The sequence below is a fragment of the Hesperophylax consimilis genome, chromosome 6, assembly GCF_061612785.1.
Source record: "Hesperophylax consimilis isolate HC1 chromosome 6, BYU_Hcon_1.0, whole genome shotgun sequence".
NCBI lineage: Eukaryota > Metazoa > Arthropoda > Insecta > Trichoptera > Limnephilidae > Hesperophylax > Hesperophylax consimilis.
The window spans coordinates 7,586,272-7,612,540 of record NC_142841.1 but is presented as its reverse complement, the minus strand read 5'-3'; the positions used below and the strand labels follow the sequence as shown (position 1 = coordinate 7,612,540).

At 31.4% G+C, this 26,269-nt stretch overlaps 1 protein-coding gene across 3 annotated transcripts in view; it reads left to right on the top strand.

Moving 5' to 3' along the window:
- The window catches only part of ec (ubiquitin specific peptidase echinus), a 209,948-nt gene that overhangs the window by 153,311 nt on the left and 30,368 nt on the right, over positions 1-26,269 (top strand). Inside the window, exon 1 of one of the 3 annotated variants that reach the window (XM_089632349.1) lies at positions 22,559-22,774. The exons of the other annotated variants lie outside the window; for them this stretch is intronic. The gene's annotated coding sequence lies outside the window, so the exon portion shown is untranslated. Of the gene's footprint in view, positions 1-22,558; positions 22,775-26,269 lie in introns of those variants that run through there. 3 annotated transcript variants of the gene reach the window in all.

Here is a 26,269-nt window from a genome sequence, read left to right as displayed (position 1 = left end):
GTCACGTGATATATTAATTTTAACCGATCTACAAGAATAAAAAAAAATCAAAATACAACATTGGTGACCATTTAATTTTGTAAGATACCAATACAAATTACCTACTATAACATTAATTTTACCTACGTAAGTGTGCGCATAAACACGCGAACTGAACTGACGAGCTAAACCATTACTAATGGGAAAGGAAAGAAACAACTTGCGGTTGCTATTCGTGGTTCGGCTCGCGCGGTTTTTCTGGTGTCTATACGCAGCATAATCTGCCAGTTTAATTATACTTTGGTGGTACGTCGAACGTGTAATCTCTTCAATGAAATCTTGTTTTTATTTGTTAATTAATCCGGACAAGTAGGTAGGTATCTACAAAGCATGCCATTTACAAAGCAATCAATCTGAACATGGGGTACATTTCATTACAATTTATAATATTATTTTATACGGACACCGTCGAAGCTAGAACAACAACAGAGACTATTCCAATCACGGAGTAAGTACCTACCTTTAGGTAATTCTTTAGGTAATTCTTTAGAATTTCGCGCAAAAGCGTACAGTGTTCAAACTTAATAGTAAACAGAGCTTTGGAAAATAGGCGCGGTGTTTTGATTGACTGTACGTCAGCACTCGCGGCAAAATCTCGCGGACTTTTCGACCAATGGCGACGCAGCGCGCGAGTTCGTGGAACCCGTGGCCTCGTCTGTGATTGGTCGCCCGATTTCCCGCTCTCCGGGCGTCGGACGCGATTCAGCCTCTTTGAAAGGTTCTCTATTTGAAATATATTCCATAGACAAGCAATACTACTTACATACTATGCCGAAGACGTATATTCTATTATTTTTTATGCAAATTTTTACCATTAATCAAATTGTTTTTCATGTCATAATACCATTTTTCGAGGTTGTCGTTTAAAAGTTATTGATATTCGTGTTTAGGAATTTCGGCATACCGGCATTAGACGGTAAAGCCTAGCATTCTTTAATAAAAATCAAGGAAAGAAATATACCAAAAGCTTTTCTGAAATGGATACATCTATCGTCGTCGGTTTGAAAGAGTAATGGAAACAACACAAACAAAGAAAACAGAAATCTTGGTCTATTTTATAAAATAATTTTATTTAAACACCAATGGTAAACATTGTTTCAAATTTCTACAGGGTTTACCTCAAGGTTTCCCTACTTAAAACTAATCAATTGCACTTTTGTAAAATGTAACAATACCTTTAATAACACTAAAATTACCACAAATTACTTTATCCTTGGCACTTTCTGTTTGTCTAACTTGGTTTCATGTCGAAAACTTTAAATCCATTTGTTTGATAAAATCATGTTTTTTCATTGACTATTCAATGGCAAACTGAATGCAATAATCACGTCTCATTTCCACTATGCATAATATGTGCACAAATTACTTTAAAAAGTATAATATTATTTATTTCGAAGGTCGAGAAATGCATTTTGCAGTTGCATCAAGAAAAACCTTGCATAATTATGGTTTAATTGAATTCGTACGTAATTATATTATTTTAAATCATAACCACAGATTAGTTTGATAGGCAGTAGCGTTCCATGGTGTATTTTTACGTTTTTCCGGAAGAAATTTTATATTTTTACTAACCACTTGTGGAAAGATTTTGTGTAATAAAATTTGGGATTTGTCAGTGACGTTTTAACAATGTTTATTTTTTAAATAAAATAACACTAACTTTGTGTATAATGCTAAACACAAGCATCCAGCATTTTCCATCTGATTTTCTGTGTATTTTTCTGATTCCATGTGATTTTTTTTCCCCATAAATATCTTATGACTGTGATTTAAAATAATAATATGATATTTTATGAGTAGAGAACCCGTTGACAAATTGCTCTCCACTAATCGGGACTTCATTATAATTACGTAATATTAATAAATATACATTTATAGATATTTTTAAAACAAGTTACAGTTGTTATATTCAAAACCGACATCAAATTAATTAACTCTCTAATGCTTGTATATATACAACATATATGTGCAACACTATAAATGCATATCTAGTATGTTTACTTTTCAAGTACATAGTGTTATACCTACTTCATCATATTGTAATACTGTACTATCTTGACTCTTTCGCTTGGAGTCCGTATTCGAGAAACTGGTTTGACGCCATTTGTATGGGTGCTTACGCCATCAAACTGTACTATGTGTGTACCTATCTAGTGACGGCATTTTTACTACATAGAAACCTCAGAATGAAACAGGAAAAGTCAAATAAAATATCATTTTTAAAACACCAAAAAATAAATTCAATTAAATTAAATAATAGTACGAAAATTCTATTTGTGTTAAACTTATTTACGTTTTGAAATTTTTTATTATTTTTTGACTTGACCTCTTACCGTTCTGGACCATTATTTATTTAATGCCTTTTGTTTTGCTAGTATGCATTTATTCTTAAACCGTTCGAAGGTTAATACTTTATGGTAGGTAGGTACATATTTATTTTACTATCCGTCCGGATAATTACAATTGAATTTGGGACCGAACCTTAAATGTTTGAATAAACCTGGAAATTTGTGTGTTTACGTCTATTTATGAATAAAAATACTACCATTTATCTTGCGACAGTAGTAGATCAGTTTTTGTAAGGTCCATTAAATATATAATAAATTGTATTAGTCCTAAGCAAAAAACTCATGTCTGGTAAGCTCTGACGTCAGGAAAGTTGCACATATTTTTTGTTTTGAAATTTTATCTCGACGCGTTGAATAAGAATACATTCTTTGAGAATTTTGAAGAATTTTGGTACCGCTGGTGTAAATTCATTATTATAATAATTTGATTATTTTTTGTAATGGCCTTTTTTAATAAGATAGATGGCGCTTTTCGTATAAGTATTTTCGGCTCAGAAATAACATTCTCTTCTTTGTTAAAATGAAACGTAGTTTCTCAGAGTAAAATGCGACTTATATTTTGATATTCGCTTTGTCCATTGACATTTAATTCATCTCAACGATGATTCATCTTATTTCTGACTCGACATTTTAGTTAACCCGTGCCGAATTGAACATCATCCATCAAATCACCTCTAACATTTCCTAGTGGTGAATTTTATTGATAGGTACCTACTTTTTATGAATTTTATCAATTTGGTATTACTTTTTGGTCTAATTATTTATAATTCTGTGTAAATTTGAATTAAGGTTTCTAACTTAGTCAATAGATAGCAGTTGTGTACAAATTTATAACGATCTTTCAATTTTTATCAGGAGATGTCGCGCTTCCAAGGAATCTACCCACATACTATTATTTCATAATAATACATATTTTTCTTCTCCTTTCTATACTACTAACTTTGAATGAGTGATATCGCCTTAAACTCTGCATATTTTTCCAGCCGAAAATATTGCAGGATTGAAAATATACACTCATTTAATGTTTTTATTAGGTTGAGCGGGCAGAATTTAATGTTTTTATAAACCAAAAGGTTCTACTTATAATTGTGTTTATTTACGTTTCAAATAATAGGTCTGGATTTAGCTACACTGTTCATTACCCGAGTGTTGGTAATTCTCTGGTTCGATAAGCTTGTTGCCTGTCAATAACATCCCACAGGTAATTGCTACACTCTAGCGACATCTGTCGGACTCCGGAGTAAACTTTATGACTAGCGCCATCTAACGCTTTACTATTTAACTTATTACCATACATCACAATAAAGGACACCAATCGCTGTGGTTAATGAGATTGCCGTGCGTGAATCTTGACTGGAAGAAAAGTTTCATTTCAGTTTGCCACCAAGGAACTAATACAACCAAATCCTTTTATCCGTCTAGACTAGATTGCACGTTTTATTAATAATATTCCATAATGATTCAGAACAGAGATTCAAGAACCAATATTTTTAAATCTAGAGTATTCAAACAGTAAGCGATTTACCAGTACGTGCCTTTTATGTTCCTGGTGCAAAATCTCCATCTCATTTAAGTACGTCAAGTACATATCTACGTTGGCAATGGAAGCTGTTGTACTGGCTTGGTCTGAAGACATAAAGCTGTGATAGACATTCAGTGCAAACGGACAAAGGAGATCTCCGCCGTCTGCGAAATAATAATATTATACTGATCGCCTTCAGGTTGAAGAGGTAGTCGGAATATAATATGCTGGAGAAGCTGTACCTTCTTAGCTTCTACAGTTTTGCCTACAAAACGGCGTATGAGTTGGTCATTAATCTTATGCGGATAGGTACTTCGTAAACTTGAGTTACAGCGATTATTTAGAGATATAGCAATCGGTTTAAAAAAATCAGGAGAGAATGCTATCAGAATTAAGTTTTTTTATATGTCTATATATAGCAGCAATACGAAAACTCAAATGATATCAGTGGAGTAACGCCAAATTTCTTCGGATATTTAATAGTGTAAAACATATTCTAATGTCCAATTTGTTTTGCTTATTTAAGCGATATTTCACACGAAGAATACTGCTGCAAGTGACTCTTCTCTTTTTAATTTTTTTATTTCTATAGTGGCTTATTTTATTTACACAAACTAAATTACAGGAATTTTATTTTTATAGTATTAGATTATCATTTTGTTGGTTTATATTTTCAATGTTGTATTAAAGTTAACGTGTACTTTTTGATTATTTACTATAATTGTAAAGCGGCACATTTTGACACAGGAATTCCCTAGATTTCATTGTAATATACCTACTATTTTTTGATAAAATAAATAAATAAATATTTTTGTATTTCTGAGAAATACAAAAACATTTATTTATATATCGATAACGAGTCTATCTGCTGAGTTTCAGCTCAATCGGATGTCAGGAAGTGGGTTGATTTCCATATCCAAGATTTGCATTCATTCATTAATTATTTCACGAAAACAATAGTGAAATTCAAATAGATGTACATATTTAAAATAAAAATAAATTAGAATTAATGAAACCATACAACTTATTATGAAGAATTTACAATTAAGTAAACATATTTTTAATGTCTTGGAGCAATCCCTTCCTAGAGATGGTTGCTACGCCATTGCTTAAAATCAAGCAGACACACACAAAAACAACAATAATTAGTAAAATAACTCGAAATTGGCATTAATTGCATTTAACCCCTCTCCAATTTCCTATTTAGTAATTAATCATAATGTAATGCCCGTAGTTACGTGTGTTCGTTTATTATAACATGGAGCTTTTTTAATGATGTGGTGAGGTTATATACCTAATAAGAACACCGGAAATGAGACTGATTTTGCATGTGAACTTTATTGATCGTGTTTATTTGATGTGTTCTGTTAGTATGAACAGATAGGGAATGACTAAATTTAAATACATTCTTAAGATCGTGTTTTCCTGCTTAACCAATACATTAACTAGAATCGTACTTTCACACTTACATAACAAAGTTTAAAAAAACCATCACTGACATTTACATAAAAGTATTAAATATTTTATGTCACCTTTTGGTTATTAATGTTAGCTTTTAGTGATAACCTACTGGTCCTTTAAACTTCTCTCTTTAAATAATTCCTAGTAAACCTTTTGTAGGCAAGCATCACTTAGAAGTCTTCAAGATAAGCTCTATTTGTTGTGGTTTCCGAAGAGTGCTAATGTGAGCCGAACATCGTGAATCGTGACTAGACTCATTGAGTACCCACTCAAGTTCTACTCAGGTCTGAGTCGTCATCTCAACTACCATCAAGTCGTCTCCGAGGCATCACGGATCATGAATATGATGTCTTAAGTATATGTAAGGCGCCGGTAACTTATACCTGCAATTTGAAACGTTTAGAGTTGAGCACATTATGAAAAGTATAAACTCACGGAGCCGTCATAGAAGTTACAGAAACCATCAGGAGATGTGGAAATTCTACTTGAAAGCTCGTTTATCCACGAACTTAGACTAAAATATTTCTAAATGTTTTCTTTAACACATTCTGGTAAAACCTAGTACATAAATATTATAATCGATTGTCCATCTTGCAAATTAATAAAAAATGTAAGCTTTTACTAAAAATAATATTTTTTCGTTAGAAATGTATGAATGCATATAAACAACTTTTTTAAGATTTTTTTTATTAGCTAAAATGTCTGTGACAGTTTCCATTGATTAACTTTTCGTCTTTCTTATAAAATTATTAACAAAAAAATAAAAATAAACATTTGTGACATATTATCAATATTTGTGGTGATATAAAGCGCACTAAAAATATGCACAATTTTGGCTTATGTGTTCCTCTTAAATCAAATTTCAGACTTAAATCAAATTAAGGACCCAACAAAATTACTTTCGCTTTCTGTAACTAACTAGCTATCCATCAGTGATTTTATCTGCAAGGGTAGGTAGAGAGGATGAACCGCCGCCAAACAACTCGGTCTTAGCACTCACTCCTTGCTCCGTTCACATTCATATGTCGTCTCAAACATACCCTTTTATTCTTCTGACTCTTGACATATACTAGTATGATTGATTGTGCCATGTCTTTCTCTGGCATCCCCGACTTCTTCTACTAAACTTTCAACTTCAAAATTTATTTATGAAAGTTGTTTTTGTAAAAGTATTCGTAGGCAATACAGCTTTAAGTTAATGCCTAGCTTTGTAAAGCGCACTGAGGTTGTCGCATTCTGAAAATTGGTGCATTGTCATACAGGCATCAAACCGCTTTTGATTAAAATCTATAAAAAAATAAGAAACATTTTAAACAAGACCACGGTGTTTTCACTCACGGTTTTCATCATACCTGTCTATACGTAATTCGTGCCTAACCAATTCAATTATATCATGGCTTATGCATAAGTGAACAGCATGAGTTACAAATTGCAAAATATCACATTTCTCTTGTAATCTCAAAGAATTAGTTAAGCAATATTTTTTTATATCAACAACTTTGATAATATATCTTACCTCTCTCTTATTTTTATTGTATGTACCACATGTTATTTATTTCATAGTATATTCACAATCAATCTTGATCCTAAAACTACACAGTCGTTGAAATACTGCTTATTTAGTTTATATTCTTGCCACGGAGTCACGCTTTTATACGTTACAATAATATTTTATGTTCAAATTTTTATGGCCATTAAATTTTTTTGTTAAGATGACTGTAAACTCTTGTTATTTTACTTTTTAAGTGATTTATTATTTAAATAATATAATATTTCTTTGTTTTAATAACTATATTTTTTAATCAAAGCCGACCGGTTTCTGAATCATTTCTTCCTTAGGGCAAAATAAATACAAAACATCACATTGAAAAATAATGGCTGATCATATATTATTAAGTGTTGAAGTGGTGGTGGGGGCGTGACTACGGATTAGTGAAGAGTGGGGGGAGGAGACGGACGGGGAATTGGAAGATATCTAAGATGAGACTTTTTTGATTTTTTTGTTTTTGTCAATGGACTCATTATATATAATTAAGGATTTTCTTAGGTTCTAAGTTATCTGAGCATTTTCCATTATTATTTATGCGGAGTATTTTTCCTGATTTTTTTTTAAAACTAGGTTTTTTATAATTATTTTTTATGATTTTCTTGTCAGTTTAAAATTAAGTTTTTCTTCATATTAGTTCGCGCAGGAGTTTATGCTTAACTTTAGGTTATATTTCTCCAAAAGCTGATGATGTTGCGGATCCAAAAGCATATTTGTTAAATTTCAAGAGTCTTTTGTTAAATTGCTTTAAATTCCATAGAGACATTCAAATGTATTAAATTCTGCAAGATGCAAGTTCATTATAAAAACTATGCAGGTGTTCAAATATTAAATAAATATTTATGTACGAAGTTGTTAGTTATAATTACCTTGAGTTATTAAATGTTTAAACAGTCGATACGAAACTGATTTTCAATACTAATAAAAATGATAGTAGTTGTGTTTGTAAATTCCTTTTATGTTGACGTGATAACTCGTGTCCTACTGTTGGCATCGAAGGTTAAACTACGAATAACATAGGACAAGAACTGCCTATTCACTGAGGAATTATTGTTACCTACTCGCAATATAATAAGCCGTAAATTACAACAATATTAATAAGATGCAGTATTCATGTTAATGTACTTGTGAGGAATATTGTAATGGGCTAGTCGCATGCATGTTACATGAAAGTAAGTTGAACGTATAATCGTCGATTAGTACATCATCTTTCAGGTACGAGATCGTTTGATGTTATCAAAACAAAACGCTGAACTTCGTCACATTTTTTTGCATACCAACATAAGTTATAAAACTGTACATTCGATGATATACTGAAAAATTTTAAAACTTTTTTCCACTTCATAGTGATTTTTTTTTTATAGGTTAGTTTATACGTAAAGTAAATTATTTATAACTACATTGCTGTGGCTCAGTCTGTCTGTGCAGATAAATAAACAATAGCGCGTGTTGCGTTTACGTCCAACAGATGGCGCTGTATCAAAAAAAAAATTCAAAGCAAACAAACATTTAGATTATTTTAGCTATTTTAATACGGGCAAACGCCTTGTGTGGTGGTTGTTCATATTGACATTATATGATAGCGAACATTTATTTATTTTATTTTTATTTATAAGTACATGTTACATGATTAATACATTTATTTAGAGAAGATAAATTAGAGCACCATACTAGGCAGCTGCCTGTTTCATGGTGCCCTATGGAGGAATGGTTTGAATTTAAGTCTAGTGTAAACATATTTTGGTAGAATTATAAAAAAAAAATTAAAATTGGTAAAAAAATGTTTTCAATAACTCACAAAAATTGCCAAAGTTTTCTATAAAATATATATATATATACATGTATATATATATGTATATATATATATATATAGTAGTAGTACACATACATACATACACATGCACACACAGGTATATATACATACATACATATACATACATACATGTATCTTATTCCTCACACATATAAACAATATATAAACCTCTATCTGAGTACGGGAAGCTGGTTACCGACACTATCCACTCACTCATCACGAAATCCCCAAGCGCCTTCCTGAAACTGTCGTATTTGGCAATGTTTAATCTTTCTAGATTTGAAAAATTATGTTAAATCAACTAGCGACAGTAGTTATGAAAAAACTACTGTTTCCTGTGGTCTTTGTTGCAGAAAAACACCACATGGTGCCCACATAACAGAAACACACGCATGACATGCACAGTGCTTACAGCTATTAAAGTATATAAAACTTTTATATTTATGGAAAAATTAATATTTCTTTAAGTTATGGCTGTTTTCAACAACATTTCTTTTCATAAGGTTGACCGCTTCACAATACTACTAAATTTATTATCAATAACAAAAACAAGTCATTATTATTCTTCCACCGGTAAATTATATATATATATATATATATATATATTTTTTTTTTTTTTACTGACCTCAAATGAGTTAATCATATAAAACAATATTAACAAAAAATTGAAACAAAAAATATAAAAAGATTCAGTTGCATCTAGGAATTGAACCCAGGACCTTATTCCGGGGATTTTCTCTACCACTAAAGTAATTCGACCCTATCCCCTTCGGTCATATTTAACTGTATCATTCTCTGACTAAGAACCACCAATATAATATTTATTTTCTTGATGCATGTTTGTATTATCTTTGTGTATAATTGCATGGCATTTATATAGCGCAGCTTAGTAAATTTTACATCAAGTGAACTTTACAGTAACAAACTTAAAAACGGTAATTTAGTATTAGTGGTCATGTTCTTAAAATTATTCCTACAGTGTGCCTTACCCAATACAGATCTTATTAACACTAAATATACTGTTTAAACAAATTGACGACAAAACTTAGAATAAAAATAACAGCAGGACAGGACAAAACAAGAATATTAAAACTAAAACATAATCTAAAAAAAGGAGGCAGTTTTTGCTCAGAAATGAGAATCTTCTGAGTAGACATTTTAAAAGGGTATAATACAACAAGTTGAGATTTATGAATGGTAAGATTTTTTCAACAATTTTGTTTTTAGGGCCCGTTTAAATTCAGGCAAATTCTGGAGATTAGTAAGAGCTGGGGGAATTCTATTCCAGATGAATGGGCCTGTTACACAAAAAGAACGATCATAGTAAACGGCTCGATTTGACCTATAAAATTCGATTAGATGATTACTAACATGTAGATCTGCTGACCTTAGAGTAAGTCAAAAAATAACATTTATATGGTCATTTCGACGAAAGATTTCATTCGGATATGTTCAATTGTTCTTTAATTAGCATTTTATGACGCCCCTTTTTGAAATAGTTGTGACCTTGGCCGAATTGCCAATTACAATTTCAATTACACACATTCATTCAATTATGTACTATTCCATCTGATAATGACCATATTATTTACAAGATCATTGTTTTTCCTCGAAATTTTAAAAACAAACAATCCTCGAGCTGACCTTAACAATCGAACAATGGGAAATTTGCCATCACCTTCTAAACTTCTAATAGCCATTAAAGTGGCCAATGTGTTCGAGCTAAGGAATGTGGCTGAGTTTCTGTTTAGCAAAATAATTATCTCTCAGTACCTCGAACATAATAGCAAATTTACATCGAGAACAGAATTTGGTAACAACAGCCAGAAGTTACATAATTTCATTTTTAATTATGTTTTGGGTCATCGACATATAATATGGGTACAAATATACATAATATATAATATGGGTACATATATACATCGATATATAATGTGGGTACATATATTCATTCATATATAATATGGGTGCATATGTACATCGATATATAATATGGGTACGTATATTCATTGATATATAATATGGTACATATATACATTGATATATAATATGGGTACATATATACATTGAGTATATTTTTACGAGTCCTACGTGGCTACGTAAGTAGATACTTTATTTATTTACTAACGCACTGAGTCCAATTATTAGATACTAAACGAAATTAATACAAGGAGAAATGTTACAATAAAATATGCTATGACAAAAATACGACACAAAAACAATGGAGTTAATATTTTTTTTTTAAATTGGCATCAATGTTACAAAGTACTTAATTTAACTGCCAATCTTTGATTTTACATTAGAATTTTAAAGTTTTTTTTTAATTTGGTAGTTATGTCATAAAATATCCCTAATTGAGTTTTATCTTTGCAAAAATGCAATTCTGCTTTGAAATGTACATTTTAACGATATATTATTTTGTGACAAAGCTCTGTAAAAATAAAACAGTTAAGGTACAGATTTTTTTAAATAACCTGCTTTAAGTGGGGCCCTTTATATATTTTAATGGTATTTTAAACAGGTACTTTGTATTGTGCAATTTTAAAACCACTTAAAATTATTTCCATAATACTTGATGTTTATTCAAGTTCGTTTCAAAATATATTGTCATGAAGGTTTTTATCTTAAGGGGGCCACATAAAACGGAAGAGACAAAAGTAGAAACTAACAATGCCACATCCGGTTACCTACCCAGGCGCCACCTGTCGGCAATATTGCAGATCTTTTTTCAGACTATGTTTTATTAATTCGAATTTCGAAATAAAGTGTTTTAAGGATTTAGTTTTTCACCTGTTAATGTCAAAAATGTCTAGACAACATTTAAAGGTAATATTATTAAAAATCATTTTTGGCATATTTATGTTATTACAATTATTTATTATATCTCTTCGAAAACATATGCTCAGTCTCAAATTTGGATGAGCTTTTACTAAAATTACTTGAATTACGACATTTTGCAAACCTAAATATATCAGTCGTTGACAGGTAATCCCAGATATAAAATTAAATAATAATTATTCTGTACTAATAAACACCTGCTCTAACGAGCGAGGAATCTTTCATTTATTTAAGGTCAAGGAAATATTGCCATAAACCTGTGCAAATAAAGCTTCATTCAAATACCCACACACTTCTTAAAATTGCGATAACACGACATTTATTGCTGTGTTTTATGTCATGTTATAAAATCTTTAAATATTATTATTTTATCCGCCCAAATTGAATCAACTCCCACTAAATTCAAAATAATCATGTATAGGTCGTTATTTTTCCACCGGTCTATTTAAGTACTTTTTACGAGACATATAAAAAGTACTTTTACAATGTAATGCGTACTTACATAACCCACTTTTCTAATCAAATTACTGCTTAATTGACCCGGAAAGGGCGCATCTGTTACGATGTTGAGTTACCTTTAGTGATGTACAATCCATACAATGTAATCAGATTAAAAACGTGAGCCGAATTGGAGGGAGTAATGCCACGAATTGAAAACTTTACGAACAATAATATTTGTTATTATTTTTTAGGTAAACTAATGTTTTTAAGACAAGATTTTTTATGCATAGCACAAAGGGTAACAATTATTTTACAAGCAATAATTATTCGCCTGAAACACTCATCCACATTGAAAAATCTCCTGATAAAAGATACATGACGCCAACGGTCAGGCGAATAATTATTGCATGTAAAATAATAATATTTGTCCCCATTAAGTAATATATATAATTGTAAACATCAAGTAGCACTGCTTCATAATATTCTGAAAAATATACAAATAGGTATAATAAAGATTCATTATATTATACTTCCCTAGTAAAATATACATAAGAAAAATTACCTTTTTAAGCTGTCCATACCCTTAAATTAAATATACCATTCCTGAGAGAAAGTCCAACTATCTTCAATTTTCCAATTAAATCCTAAATCCTGTATCTGAATTTAGCTAATAAACAATTAGTTAATGGTTATTAAGTGTTAATCTCAAGTGACCTAACAAGTAAGTATGGTACTGTGTATTATCTCCATATATAATTAGTAGATCATTGTAGAAGTGTATTATATATTTGTACAGCGCCTTTGAGATGATTTTACACAAAACGGCGCTATATAAATCATCCAAATATTATTATTATTGGTGCTTGCGATATTTACACAACGTGAATATTCACTGCCGGATACATATTTTTTTTATTTAAGCATGTTTTTAGCTTCAAAAAAATTAGGAAATTAACAAAAAATTAATGAAAACGGATTGATATTGTGGGATTTAATTTCTTTTAAACACCAATTTATTATAGCATTTGTTAAAACATCAGACTTATCCCTGATTTTAACTGTGGTAATTTTGAAAGTTTAATCATCACTTATTCTTGAAAATCATCGTAATATCATCAACTTCCAAGAAGTCCGAGAGATGATGATGATCGTTTAGCTTATGATTGAGTAATCGTGTAAAAGCGTACCGCTAATAGCTCCGTTGTAACCTCTACCTCTTCTCTACAATCGTCGCGTATATCAGAAAGAGAAGCTCGAACGGAGCTCTCAGCGGTAGAACCATACCAAAGTGTTTTATGGTAAAATTAGAAGATTGCCTTGAACATTGTATATTCTCTGTCTGCGACAAAAGATAAAGGCTTACGATGTAAATATTTTAAGGTTTGAAGGCATCTAAAGTAGCAGTGATAATTAGCAATTATTTTCAAAGTTATTAAGTGTCACATGACTCAATCAACTGGAAACTAAACAACTTTTCGATCATTTCCCTGGTAGATTATTAGGATAGGTAGGTAGGATTTTTATATTCTAAAAAACAGTAAGTGCATGACCTATATTCAATGGGCACGTAATATAGGCTACTTGCGTTTGCACTTTGTAAATTCATAATCAAAAGCTTCGGAAAAGTTATTTACGGAATTTTTCTGTCCCGAAACGTCAATTTTTGACAAACAAGTTACAGAGCAGTAACGTCATCAGCTACCCATGGTTTAAGGAACCAGAGCGTAGTCCAGGTGCTCAGTTTAAAGAAAGAGCTTCCACACGAACTAAAACTAACTCAGGGCTAGGCAGAGAGGACGGACCGCCAAACAACTCGGTCTTGGCACACACTCTTTGCCTCTATTGCAAATAGTTACAATATTTTACAGTTATAATAATAACTAACGTTTTAAATTCTTTCGACGTGGATACATAAGATTTCAGTTAATCAATAAGTGAATTGATTTACTGTTTCGATTCGAATTTTGTAATAATCGATCTGATGGCGTGCGTTTATTGAATTCATAATTGAATTTTAAATATATAGCATCAGATCTAGATTATGCTGTCAGCGAGAAGTTCACTCCATTTTTTTAACAGTGAATCGTGTCGAATCTGAGCTTGAAATATATGCATACTTATTGAGTTGATTTATAGCACCTAATTACAAGTTGAATGCTTTATTCGTTTTGAGAGTGAAAAAGCTCCACGCGTTTTATCTAGAAACTTAATTTGTTTTACTACAAATATGATCAGGACGTGGCTATTTAAGGCTCCGTAGTAAAAGTACAAAAAGAAGATGGTTTGAAAGGAAGATATATAATGTAAAAAAAAACATAATAATGAAACGAAAATATTTAATAAAACACGACAACTTTGTATAAACAACACATTTATAATGTTTATAGACTACTGCTTTCGCTTACAACCTTTAAGAATTTCTTTTTTATTTGAATACCTTTTTCTAATTCAGCTTAGATATAAGCGCAACCTATAAAAAACAAACAAACATATGAATTTATATTCTTTTAGATATTGTCTACGACCTACGTAATAAGTACCCGCTATACAAAAAATGAGTGGCTTAGTAGTAGTGTTTTGTGAACACCTCACTATGAGAATGTGTTGAGTTCCTCAAGGAGGATACTGTAGTTCTACCATGGCGGCAGAATTCTATATGTATTAATAAAGTTATATTTAACACTTTTATCTCTGTCCACATATCTATATCATCCGAATTTTTTTCTGAACTAGTTTCGTTTCATTTATGAACACAGCCAGATGTGATACATTTAATTTTAATTAAAAGATACGTGTTTATTTCCGGTGTTAAATGGTCAATATAGACAGATCTGAATAATTACTGTTGATAATATTATTATGTTCTAAGATATTGCGTCACTACCTAGTTATAACGAACTACAGAGCTTTTTTCATAAACTTGTTTCTTTATATTGAACACCCACATTTTTACATACAATTCGTTGTATTTCAAAAGACCCATTCAAGTTTACGTTTAATTATTGAGGCACGCTGAAAAATTGTGGGTTTTAATATTTTTTTAATAATGCAATAAAGAAATGGATATTTATTAAAGGATTTTAAAATAAAAAGTATACGTTAGGAAATGCCGATCATAAAAATAAATGCGTTTTATGATTTGTAATATCATGTTTGAAATCAGTAGTTCTTTGGTTGCTATAATAGTGGGTGGATCATCCTACACAGGTTAAGTGTAATTACCTGTAGACTGCTGGCGACGTCAATTATTTACACAAGTTCCTAATCGTTTACTTGATTATATTGTAGTTTGGATTTATGAAAACTATTGGCTATTCGGCGCCTACCTACCTAGTCTGTAAAGTAGCTACCTGTCAAGCTGTCAACCAAATGTTTGAAGGGTTTTACCATCCCTTTAAAATCTTTCTTTACCTCGTTCTCATTTACCAGATCCCATTTTAACAAAGGTTTTGGGTTTAACCCGGGTTTTTCAGATCTTCTCCAAGTTGTCCTAATACGTTAATCTCACCTACCCCATCTGGCAAAAAATAAAACCCAATCTTTTGGATTTAAAAAATATTATCAAGATGGAAAACACAAAACATTCCTAGCCTTGAATATTACCTCTTTGAAGACTAATTCAGGTAAAAACTATGTTCTTGTTTCATCAAAGTTTTATCAATCTGACGAAACGTAAGAATGTAAATTGTGTAATAATGGCATATTGGTAAGATATTTGTAACACAACTTTACTTAATTCGGTAACCTTAGATAGAACGCTGTAAAAATTCCTACAGCGCCCTAACCACAATCAAACCACATATGAAAAATAATTGATGTTACTTACCCAAATAATAGGCTATAGCAAAAACCCAACCCATTACGTGTATAATATTTCAATCTTCTAGCAACCCATAAAACCAATGAAAGAAATTGGCTTATTCTATTTGTTCATGCTTTGCAAACTGCTATGTATATTATGTTTAGTCTCAATATCTTCCCACGACTTCCTCGCTTTTGTCATATTTCGGGTCTCAATGTATCAAAAGTAGAAAAATAGCCAAATAAAGGACCGTTCCCACTACAATGTTCAAGGTCCGAGCACCTTGCGCAACAGCTCGATAAAAATAAGTCCAAATCACAATAAAACGTAAACGGATTCTGAATACAAAGGGAGTCAGCGTGGGAGAAATGCTGGATCCTTGCCCTTATGGTACGACGAAGAATTAAATGCTTACACCTGCTTCGAAATATTGAACTCATTTTTTTTATTTAAAGAACAATTATAAATGCATTTTATTTAATAAACATTTATAGAAAAATAATGTCAGAAATATACGTCTTCATCACCTAATATATAAAACCAGAACAAAGCAAACAGACAAGCTAAATACTACGTACGTGTAATACCTACTACCTTTGGACAAAAAAGCTCTGATTTTTAGCTACAAGTTAAAGTAAATTTCCACCCAGAACAAACAAATTAAAACAAAAAAATAATTACGTTAAGCCCCCGAATTCTGAATTTCTGCCGATTTATATTATAATTCTCTTGAACACTTTAAGTTTTAAGTTCCTTAAAAAAGTATTTGTTTTTTTTAAGATAATACATTATTTGATCCGAAGCGGTAATAATATGAAATTCCCTCCATAGAAAAAAATCGCAACGTATGCTCCGAAAATTATTAAGAATACATTTTGTTCTATTACTTAACATTTTATAGATATCAAATTTCACAGTATATCTTTAAATTCATCTTAGGCATTCGTCGAGAGAATATTTTAAATGGGTCGTGTGTTATTAAATAATTTTACAATTTTTGCGGTATTTTTATCGTTTTTTAATAAAAGCTCGCTTCCTCTAACATTCGTATTTACATATCTCCCTTTCAACCCGTTTACTTCTTCCTTTTGAAGGCTTAATTTAATACTTGCTTAATCTTGCTATCAGAAAAAAAAGAACTGACTAGTATATTAAAAACATCGTCAAAGAAGTGACTTTAAAAAACCCTGCCATATCCAAAACCAAGTTCCCTCAACACAGGATCTCCTAGTAAGGAGAAAATATTCTACATCTCTTTTCTATTTATGTTTCACATATATCTTATTAAAATATCAACATTTTAATAAGGTTAACATTGTAATTCATTGCCACCGAAATATATTGCTACGACCGGGATTAATGTAAATGTAAATTAGGTATTACGCATATTTTAAATTGCCATTAAATTAAGTCGGTAGGTACCTAATATTTTACTAAATAACCGATCTAAATGTATTTTATTACATCTTTCAAACAGTTTGTTTAATTGCATTCTTCTTTATATTGCCGTTCATTATTTTAACGTATTGTATTCATACAATGAAACACTACCTGCAATCAATAGAGAGGTAATATGCATGTTTTATTATTGCAGTTTCAATATGAATTTGTAATTAGTACCCAATAAAACTTTTATTTTCAAATGCAATGATCAGGCATATTTTTGTACTACGGCAACATTTTTATAGGTGATCATAAAAACTATTATTAACAAAGGAAGCACGCCATCAAAATTTTCAATAAGTAGGTGTATACGAGTACAATCCATTCGTTGTTAGTAAAAGTTAATTGTTATTAAAAGTATTAAACGATAAGTTTTAAGGTATACAACATCGAGAATATTAAGTTATGTATAAAAGCTTTCAGTTATGGCAATACATAATTAAATTAACAGAATAATTATTTATAGGAACGATAAGAGCTATAGTCCCTACCAATAACTATTTAATAATTAAATGAAAAATACACTATGTAATTCATTACTTTTATTGAATTAATAAATAACAGCTAACCAGATTTCGCTTATCTCAAGCTTCATTAGGGCTTATATTATTGACTAATCACAATTACATACAGACAAATAAGTAAAATTCACATCAAATATCGACATATTTAATATAAGTTTATCATTATATAAGAAATACCTGAATGATGTCTTTTATGCAGCTTATATTATTATTTAGGAGTATCGCGTAGGAGCGATTATAGTTTTTTTTTCATTTACTTATTGTAAATTACGTATTATCAACCTGTTCTATTAATTTAGATTATTTTGATGCCATCTGCACTTTTAAAGGTGGTTTATTTATTTTTTCTCTTTTCTTATATTATCTAAATAGATTATTTTTTTGATTATTTATTTTGTTGTTGTTTTAAAAATAAAAATAAACTTTCTGTTGGCACTGTATTACGCAGTAAAACATGTAAAATATGCATCATGTATAAGCCCATTAGGGCGTTAAAATTAATAAATAAATAAAAAAATAAAAGAACATCTACGATGCTTAAATAATAATGCTTTAATGATAATTAGATGAATATATATTTTCGTCGATAATTTATATGGATTCAGAAAAAATGTTCTGATATTGCTAAAAAATATGTTGCATTGTTTATATTATGCATGTATTACTTGCGTCTCTATTTGTGTCTCCTGTGTCTCTTACTTTTCTGTACTATTTGTCTTTCATTTAATTTAATAATTTTGTATTTTTATTTGTTTTACATTTTAATCTTTATTTAGATGTATGAAATTTAATGCAACCCATATCCGACTATATTTTCGTAATTGTTGTACCTCTTTGTATATTAACCGAGCTTTTATAACTGGATTTTTCTCACGTAAGTGAGATATAATAAAGAATCACAATGTTTTTTTTTAATCTGTTTAGATCTATTTTATATCAGATATTTTACTTGTCAAATGTCAACGGTCACGGTGGCAAGTTTGGTCAGGATTAATTTACCATTTACTCTCATATCTTTTCAACTCTACACCATTTGTGCAAATATGAGGAACAATAAATCAACATCATCTGCCATTTTTGAGTGTGGCCCGAGTGTGTAAAATTCTTAGTAGGTTGCCGCTGTTTCAATTCGTGTCAGGCTATAACCGCGGGCGGCCTAACACACTTTAAAACCTGATGGCAGATTTTTGATTCAATGAAGACGGAGCATTGTACGTTGTACTCTAAGTGATAATATGCGAGACGTATATCAGTGCGTCTAAATAATAAATTATTACCATGTTCGATTGCATTCCTCGAATTTGGTTCAGTTACGTGCCACGTTTGAAATAGTGTGAGAGCAAAAACAACTCGTTAGATTTATAAGTCATCTAAAAATAAATACTCGCTGGGTAGGGCGCTCGGTCGGTAGTCGAATAAGGTATTTTTACTGTGTAAGAATTACGATAATATTTGTATTTCTTATTGACGAATGAACTTTCAATAACAATTTAAAATGCGTCATTTTTATTTGCGGCCAAAACTACATGTTCGTTTGTGTTCGAGAATATGGCGGCGTAGACGTCACGCCTGCCAACATCGGTTACAGCCATAATAATAGTCGGTAGCGTTTGCTGCGTCATAAAGACACTGTAACCAGTTAGAACAGTTTGGAATGCGCGTTTAAGATCATTTTTAAAATCAATATTTATTTAATTAAAACATTAAGGCTGTTGGAAGAGATTTGTTTTGGCGAGTCAAATAGGCCCGGAATAAATATATTCGTAAGTCGGAAGCTCGTTACATAAAAACGAATAAGTCATCGAAATTTCTCATCCTCGTGCCGTCGGCATGTTTAAATTGTTTTTTTATTACAAAAAAGTGTGATACGCATGATCTATAATTTCCTTATGGATTTGTTCTAACCTACCAAAGCAATTATTAAGATTTTTACTTTGATACAGTTGAATAATTAAATCCCTCTCATACTTTCTGCTAAATGATATGGATTTATAACCAGTTTTGCCATTACAAATTTCAGCATCCTTTCGTTCAATTACTTATCATTACTTTTATAATTATCATCACATTTCCAGTCATCTTCCGTTACGTCCCTTCTCATTAATTAGTGCACTGAGAAAATGAGTATTGCTAATATGTATTTTAAAAATTTCTAAAATATTAGAATTTTTATGAACAAGTGTTCAGAGACCGTGATTTATTTATTAATAAACCTAACAATTGGACAATAAACTTAACAACCGGATTAAAATTAACAATTTTCAATATTAGTATTTTTTCCGTTCACTACGGGACTTAAAAACGGGAAAATCACAAAACTATAAGATACACTTAAATTCAATTAGAATAAGAATATATGCTTAGCTTTTCGCCAATTCTTTTCATCTAATTTTAGCAAAGATTTCAAGATAAATGTCACGATAATAATAAAGGTTGTGATAATAATAAATGTTCATTATCAAAATAAATGTTCATTATAAATATAAATGTTTATGATAAAAATAAATGTTCATGATACAAACAAATGTTCGTGATAAAAATAAATTTTCATTATTATAAAAAATGTTCATCGGAATAAACCCCTATAACTTGATTGCCTTGTTGACAATATTACTATTCCCATATAATCATTTAAAGTATAAAACATTGTATCTGTTTCTTGACAGCAATTGAATTCATTACTTGGACGTATTATGGTTTGCTTGTATCATTATTCTTTTTTAATTGATCTAATGCATTAATGAACATTCTTTATAGGAAGATATCAAGAATATAAATTAAATGTAATTACCTTCATTCTTCGTATGAGGTATTCACACATTTGTTTTGTTAAAAAAGCAATTAAAGTTGTGGATGTTTGTAATTGATTGATTTGTTTTGTCTGTATTTGATTGTTAATGTGCTTCCTGATTTAACTTTTGTAAAAACTTGGCGTTAAAACTTTTAAATATATTGATTAAAATAAGAATTAAAGTGTTATATAATTTGAAATATATTTATTTGGTTTTCCGTCCATCTGCACCTATACATTGATTTTAAGAAAAGAATATACCTAGTGAGCCATCGAACTTATACTATTTTAAAGCATATTATATTATAATATGAAACAATATTATTAACACATGTGAAAGTAAAATAAAATTATATGAAAAGTAGAACAAATCACTAAAACTACATTACTTTGTAGGATTTGACAAGTGCTGTTATAGATTACAATTAATTCTGTAAATGGTGTCAGTAAATATATCAATAGTACCCCCAAACTTGTTGCCAAGATTATTTGCATCCTATTGATTAGTCAGTGTGTCTGATTGTTGGTTGTGTATGTATTGCAGAAGAATGTTACATTTTGTCTTGTTAGTCGGCACATGGAATTTAGTAATGTCGACGGTATCAGGGCTGTAAATAACGTACTTAATGACTTAGTGTAACATAACTATGTCTGACATAATTATGTTACAATCTATAGAATTATTTTATCAACGGACAAGTATCACGCTTTTAATTGATTTTTACAATTAATCAGTCAATAATATTTTAAGATTAATATCTCCGAAATAATCTAGATTACGAAACTTTATTTCACGGTTCGTGTTTCGACACAAACTACTTATACAACAACTTGTCATGCATTATAAAATGTGTATATAATATAAATTGTTCAAATCAACTCGTGACAGCTGTTTCGCCTTCCGAAGGCACTATGAGACTGTTTATGAGGTGACTGACGAATGATCTGTTTGGAGAAATTTTCTGCAAACAACTCATTGAAAATAAATTTTCTTTAATTTACAAATTTATTTATATATTAGTTCAACTTTTTAACCTAAAATCTACTATAAAAAGTTAGAATTTCGATAAGAGTTATTTATCTTTTTTTCTTGAACTATCATGTAAAATCACCTCTTGAATTAGCGCACTTTACCCTCGAACACCATGTATAATAATTTTATTTTCTATAACTGTTCGAAGCTTGCCGACAAACAACGACTAAGCGCAAATACTCGTCATTTCCTTTTCCGCGCTGATTCTATATAAAGAAAGGGAACGGTTTTCCGTTAAACGTGACGCTGAAAGGAAGATGGGATTATATCACATCCCTAATTTATATCAACAGATATAAAAGCAGATAGTATAGAAGCTAATTACGCCGTAAGAAACAATCATAAAAGCACGCTGCCTGAACTTTGTTCTCAACTTTAAAGCTTACGGCGCAACGTTTCCAGGTAAACGTCAACTTTAATAAGACACAATTAAAAAGAGAAGCATCTTTGCGAGCGTATTTTGAATGTTGTATTCTTTTGATATTACCCTTTTGGTTTATCCTATGACTGCTTGTTGTAAAGATGTTGATCCAAAGCAAGTTTTTCTCAACAGCCTGCCACTATAATATCCGTCCCATTCCGCACAGCGCTTGGGAGCCGAACGTCACAATCCACGCGCCAAGCCTCCTACATTTCCTGCATGCGATGCGTTTAGAATGTGCACGCCGACAACATGGCGCCCTAAAAAAGGGACAACACTATCGCGTGCGAGCGAGACACCGACATTAAACACAGCCTGAATAAGCTCGAAAAGTGAAAATACAAGTTGCGGGAACATGATAAAAGTCCGTGATGCAAAGCTTCGACTTTGTATAGTAATGCTAATCCTTTTTTACTCTTTGCTATAAAATTGCTGGTTGTTTTTCTTAATTTTTGTCGCGCTGCTGATCGCTCTCGCGATTTTGTCCATAGAAACACCTTTTACTTGACCGCGTCAACATCTTGCAGACGATCGAGCGAAGTTGATAGACACGGTTGGTTCGCGAAGTGCTTGGTGACCCGTTACTACTGTGTTTGTGGCCCAAAGAAGTGCGCTTTCAGCTCGTGGAACATTTTCCAATATCGAACGAGCAATCAAATCGTGCCGAAACCAAAACTCGACAATTAGTTATTGTGTAACAAAGTTCCGAACACGTTCATTTGGATTACATTGGTGTTGTTACGACCGAATTGGTTTGTTGATGAATTCTAAGCCTGTTGATTTATTGTTATATCTTTTGACTTTCTTCGATTTCACTGTTCATACTTCGTAACTGGATAGGAAAGGATACCACTATGAAACTTCCAAGCTTTCCCATCTGGAAAACATGTTATTTCAACGTAGAGTTAGGATGCAAGCTGCCTTCAAAGCGCTTGTTTGCAATCTGTAATGACTTCCGTTCGATTTGTAATCGATCATTCAATTTCAAAATTCAGGAAGTGCCTTTTTTGTATACAAAAAAATTCACCTGCCTTCTTTTGTACGAGATCGCACTATTGAAGCCGACATCTTAAATTAATGCAGGTTTTCTTGTATGTATTCTATAAATAATTATTATATGTAATTGGCATTTGGCGTTCAGGATACTGCTTTCGCAAGCCATTAAATAAGAAGCCATATATTTTTCCACCGTGTGATAGTGATAATATATTGTCTTTACTTCAATAAATTAAGTGTTAGTAATTAGTACATGTTACCACGCAGGTGTCTAGACAGGATAGAACGTTACACATTATAATTATTATTGTTCTTACATGCATATTCTGTGTAAACTCGGCAGATGCGTCTCTGACATTTCTATTGATGCACAAGAATGCATCGTGAAAGTGCAAACTTATTTTTACAGACATAGCTTCATGCTGTGTATTTACCAATACTATAATAATAATTATTAGTAATATTGCAAATTGCATTCGATGTATTATGTATTAATGCAGGGGCGTGCCGTTAATTGTGTGCGATTATTTTAATTAACGCGCAAGTTGTTAAAATAGAATTGACGTATCGTTAAACATTTAATTACTATTTAATGAGTAACTCAGGCAATTACATTAAAAAGATTGCTCTCATATATATCGGTTAAAAAATTAAGATTACTAGCAGCTTGCCCCTCATTTTTCACATTAACTGCACACAGGAGACCCTGAGGGAAATTATTTTCACTTGTGCCATCTTTGGGGATGCTGTGTGGAGTGTCTTTTCAAGTAAATGAAGGAGAGGAAGATCTGGGAAGAAAAAGTTATGGTAGGAATCTAAAGGAAGAAATGTAAAGGAACTCCGCAAGGAACGATATAATCGCTAAATTCAAAGATTACCAACGTGTTAATTTTTATTATCTAGTTAAAATGCATATTATTACGTACCGCGTATTATTGCGACAACTCCAACACTGAATCACAATTGTATACTCCAGCTCTCTGTATACAGAATTTGGGTAATGTGACAGAATGTTTGTATCAAATTTAACGCATCAATCACTAAATTTAATAGAATTTATATCGGGAAGCAGAACAACAAATCTTATTTCAATTATTTACTGTACTATGTGTTCCTAATCTAGTATGTATTTTGTTTGTGTGAAATTAGATGTTCTTTGGGCGTGACATTCATAATAATTTTAATAAGTTTAACTATATTTTTTAATTTTGTACGAATTAGTTGATTGATATGAATATTTTGTGTTCTCTTGTTCCCGATGTCTTTTCAACATTTTTAACTTATATCTGTGGATAATACTTAAGTTCTATCTTTCAATGGAAACAAAGAAGTCAGCAATCCAAAATTGACCGCACGCCACTGGCACTAAATACCAAATACTGGATATCGGTATATCCAGTATAGGTTGCTTAAAGGATGTATTTTTAATATTTAAAATCTTGTATTCTATTGCATCCAAGTCATTACATTCAAATGCTAATAGTTTCATATGCACAAACATCATAATATAATATGCACAGTGCACGCTGCATCAAAAGCTTACAACGCATTAATATGCCAGTCGTATCCGAAGGCGTAAAAGCTCGCATAAGACGATACGACAGTTTGTTATTCAGTCTGTCTGTCTATCTGTTATCTGTTTTTAGAACCGGGGAACAATAAACATGTATCCGTATTTTATTGACCAGATATGCAGATACCAGTTTCAGCTCGGTCTCACTCAGTTTCTATTCGCTTGAGTTGAATATTAACCCCGTTACAGTGAAGAGAACGAGGAATAAATGCTATGTGTGTTAGTTAACCGGTTAAATAATAATACTATGCTATGTGCCTCATTACATATTAAAGTGCCAATAATGCCTACAACATTGCCAAGCAAATCGTTAATTTAGCGATCTGTCGCGTAAATCGTTTTCCATTGAAACTTGCAGAGCGATATTATTTATCTTAAGGCGGTGCCATACGTAGTAATGCAAAATCATGTGTTTTTGTTTTGAAAATTTGGTCACCTAGAAATGTTTCAGATGCTTTAATTAAATACTGCGAGTAGAATACATCTTGGCCTTTGAAATAATCGAGTTTTTTTTAGATAAGTCTTTTTATAAGCCCAGAAAAAAATAATGTATAAGGCCTATGAAAACTGCTTTAAAGTTCAAAATCTCCTACTTACGAACCCATTTTCGGTTATGATTTTATTTTATAGTGTGTAAAATTAGGTTATTTATAAAATGATCGAAAAAAAAATTAATATTTATGCCTGAACATCCACAAAATAAAATAAAAGGCACTTTTTGGCCATGTTTTTTTCTTGCATATATCAAAACAGGCGGATGGTGTTAAGCGGGAATTTAAACCTTATCGCCATCTACGTAAGGGTTGTTATTGATAGCGGCTCAATTTAAAATATTACACGACGTAGTGCATCGCCTTAACTATAAATTAATAAAATACGTATTATACGGAGTGCTTCACTAGAAACTCGCGGTCGATAAGCTCTGGCGTCATGAATTTCGCAAATCTTTTTTAACCTTGAATTTCTTTGACAGTAACTTTTCGTTAATGATTCACCTCACTAACTAACTAACTAACTAACTAACCATCACGCCATTTCCCCGCAGGGGTAGGCAGAGAGGACGGACCGCCAAACAACTCGGTCTTGGCACACACTCCTTGCCTCATTCACATTCATACATCGTCTCATACATACTCTTCTATTATTCTGACTCTTGACATGGCCCGACTCGAGTATCTGATTCACTTGATCGTGCCATGTCTTCCTTGGGCGTCCCCGACTTTTGCTACCATTCACATTTGCATCATATATCCTCCTTACACTCCTATCGTCGCTCATTCGCTCTACATGCCCAAACCATCTAAGCGTCCCTTTCTTAATCTTACTCATTACGCTTACATCAGCCTTGCACTCTTTGCAGATCTCCACATTCCTCACACGATCAAACATGGTTTTACCACACATTCACCTCACTATTTAAATGTTAAATATCGTACTGTGTATCTTCAATGTTTTCGTTGCAATTTGACATCGACGTTTGTTTGGTCAATAGTAAAAAATCCATTTTAGAAGCTATGAATCTTTTAAGCATGTTATTATTGAGAATGTCAAAGACTATAAATTCATGACCCTAAAGCTCACAGGTCCATAGTTTTTTGCAGAGACAAACAAACAGATATCCAGCTTTATAGTAAAGATTATATTATGAAGAAACAATGGATACAATAATGGTATTGTA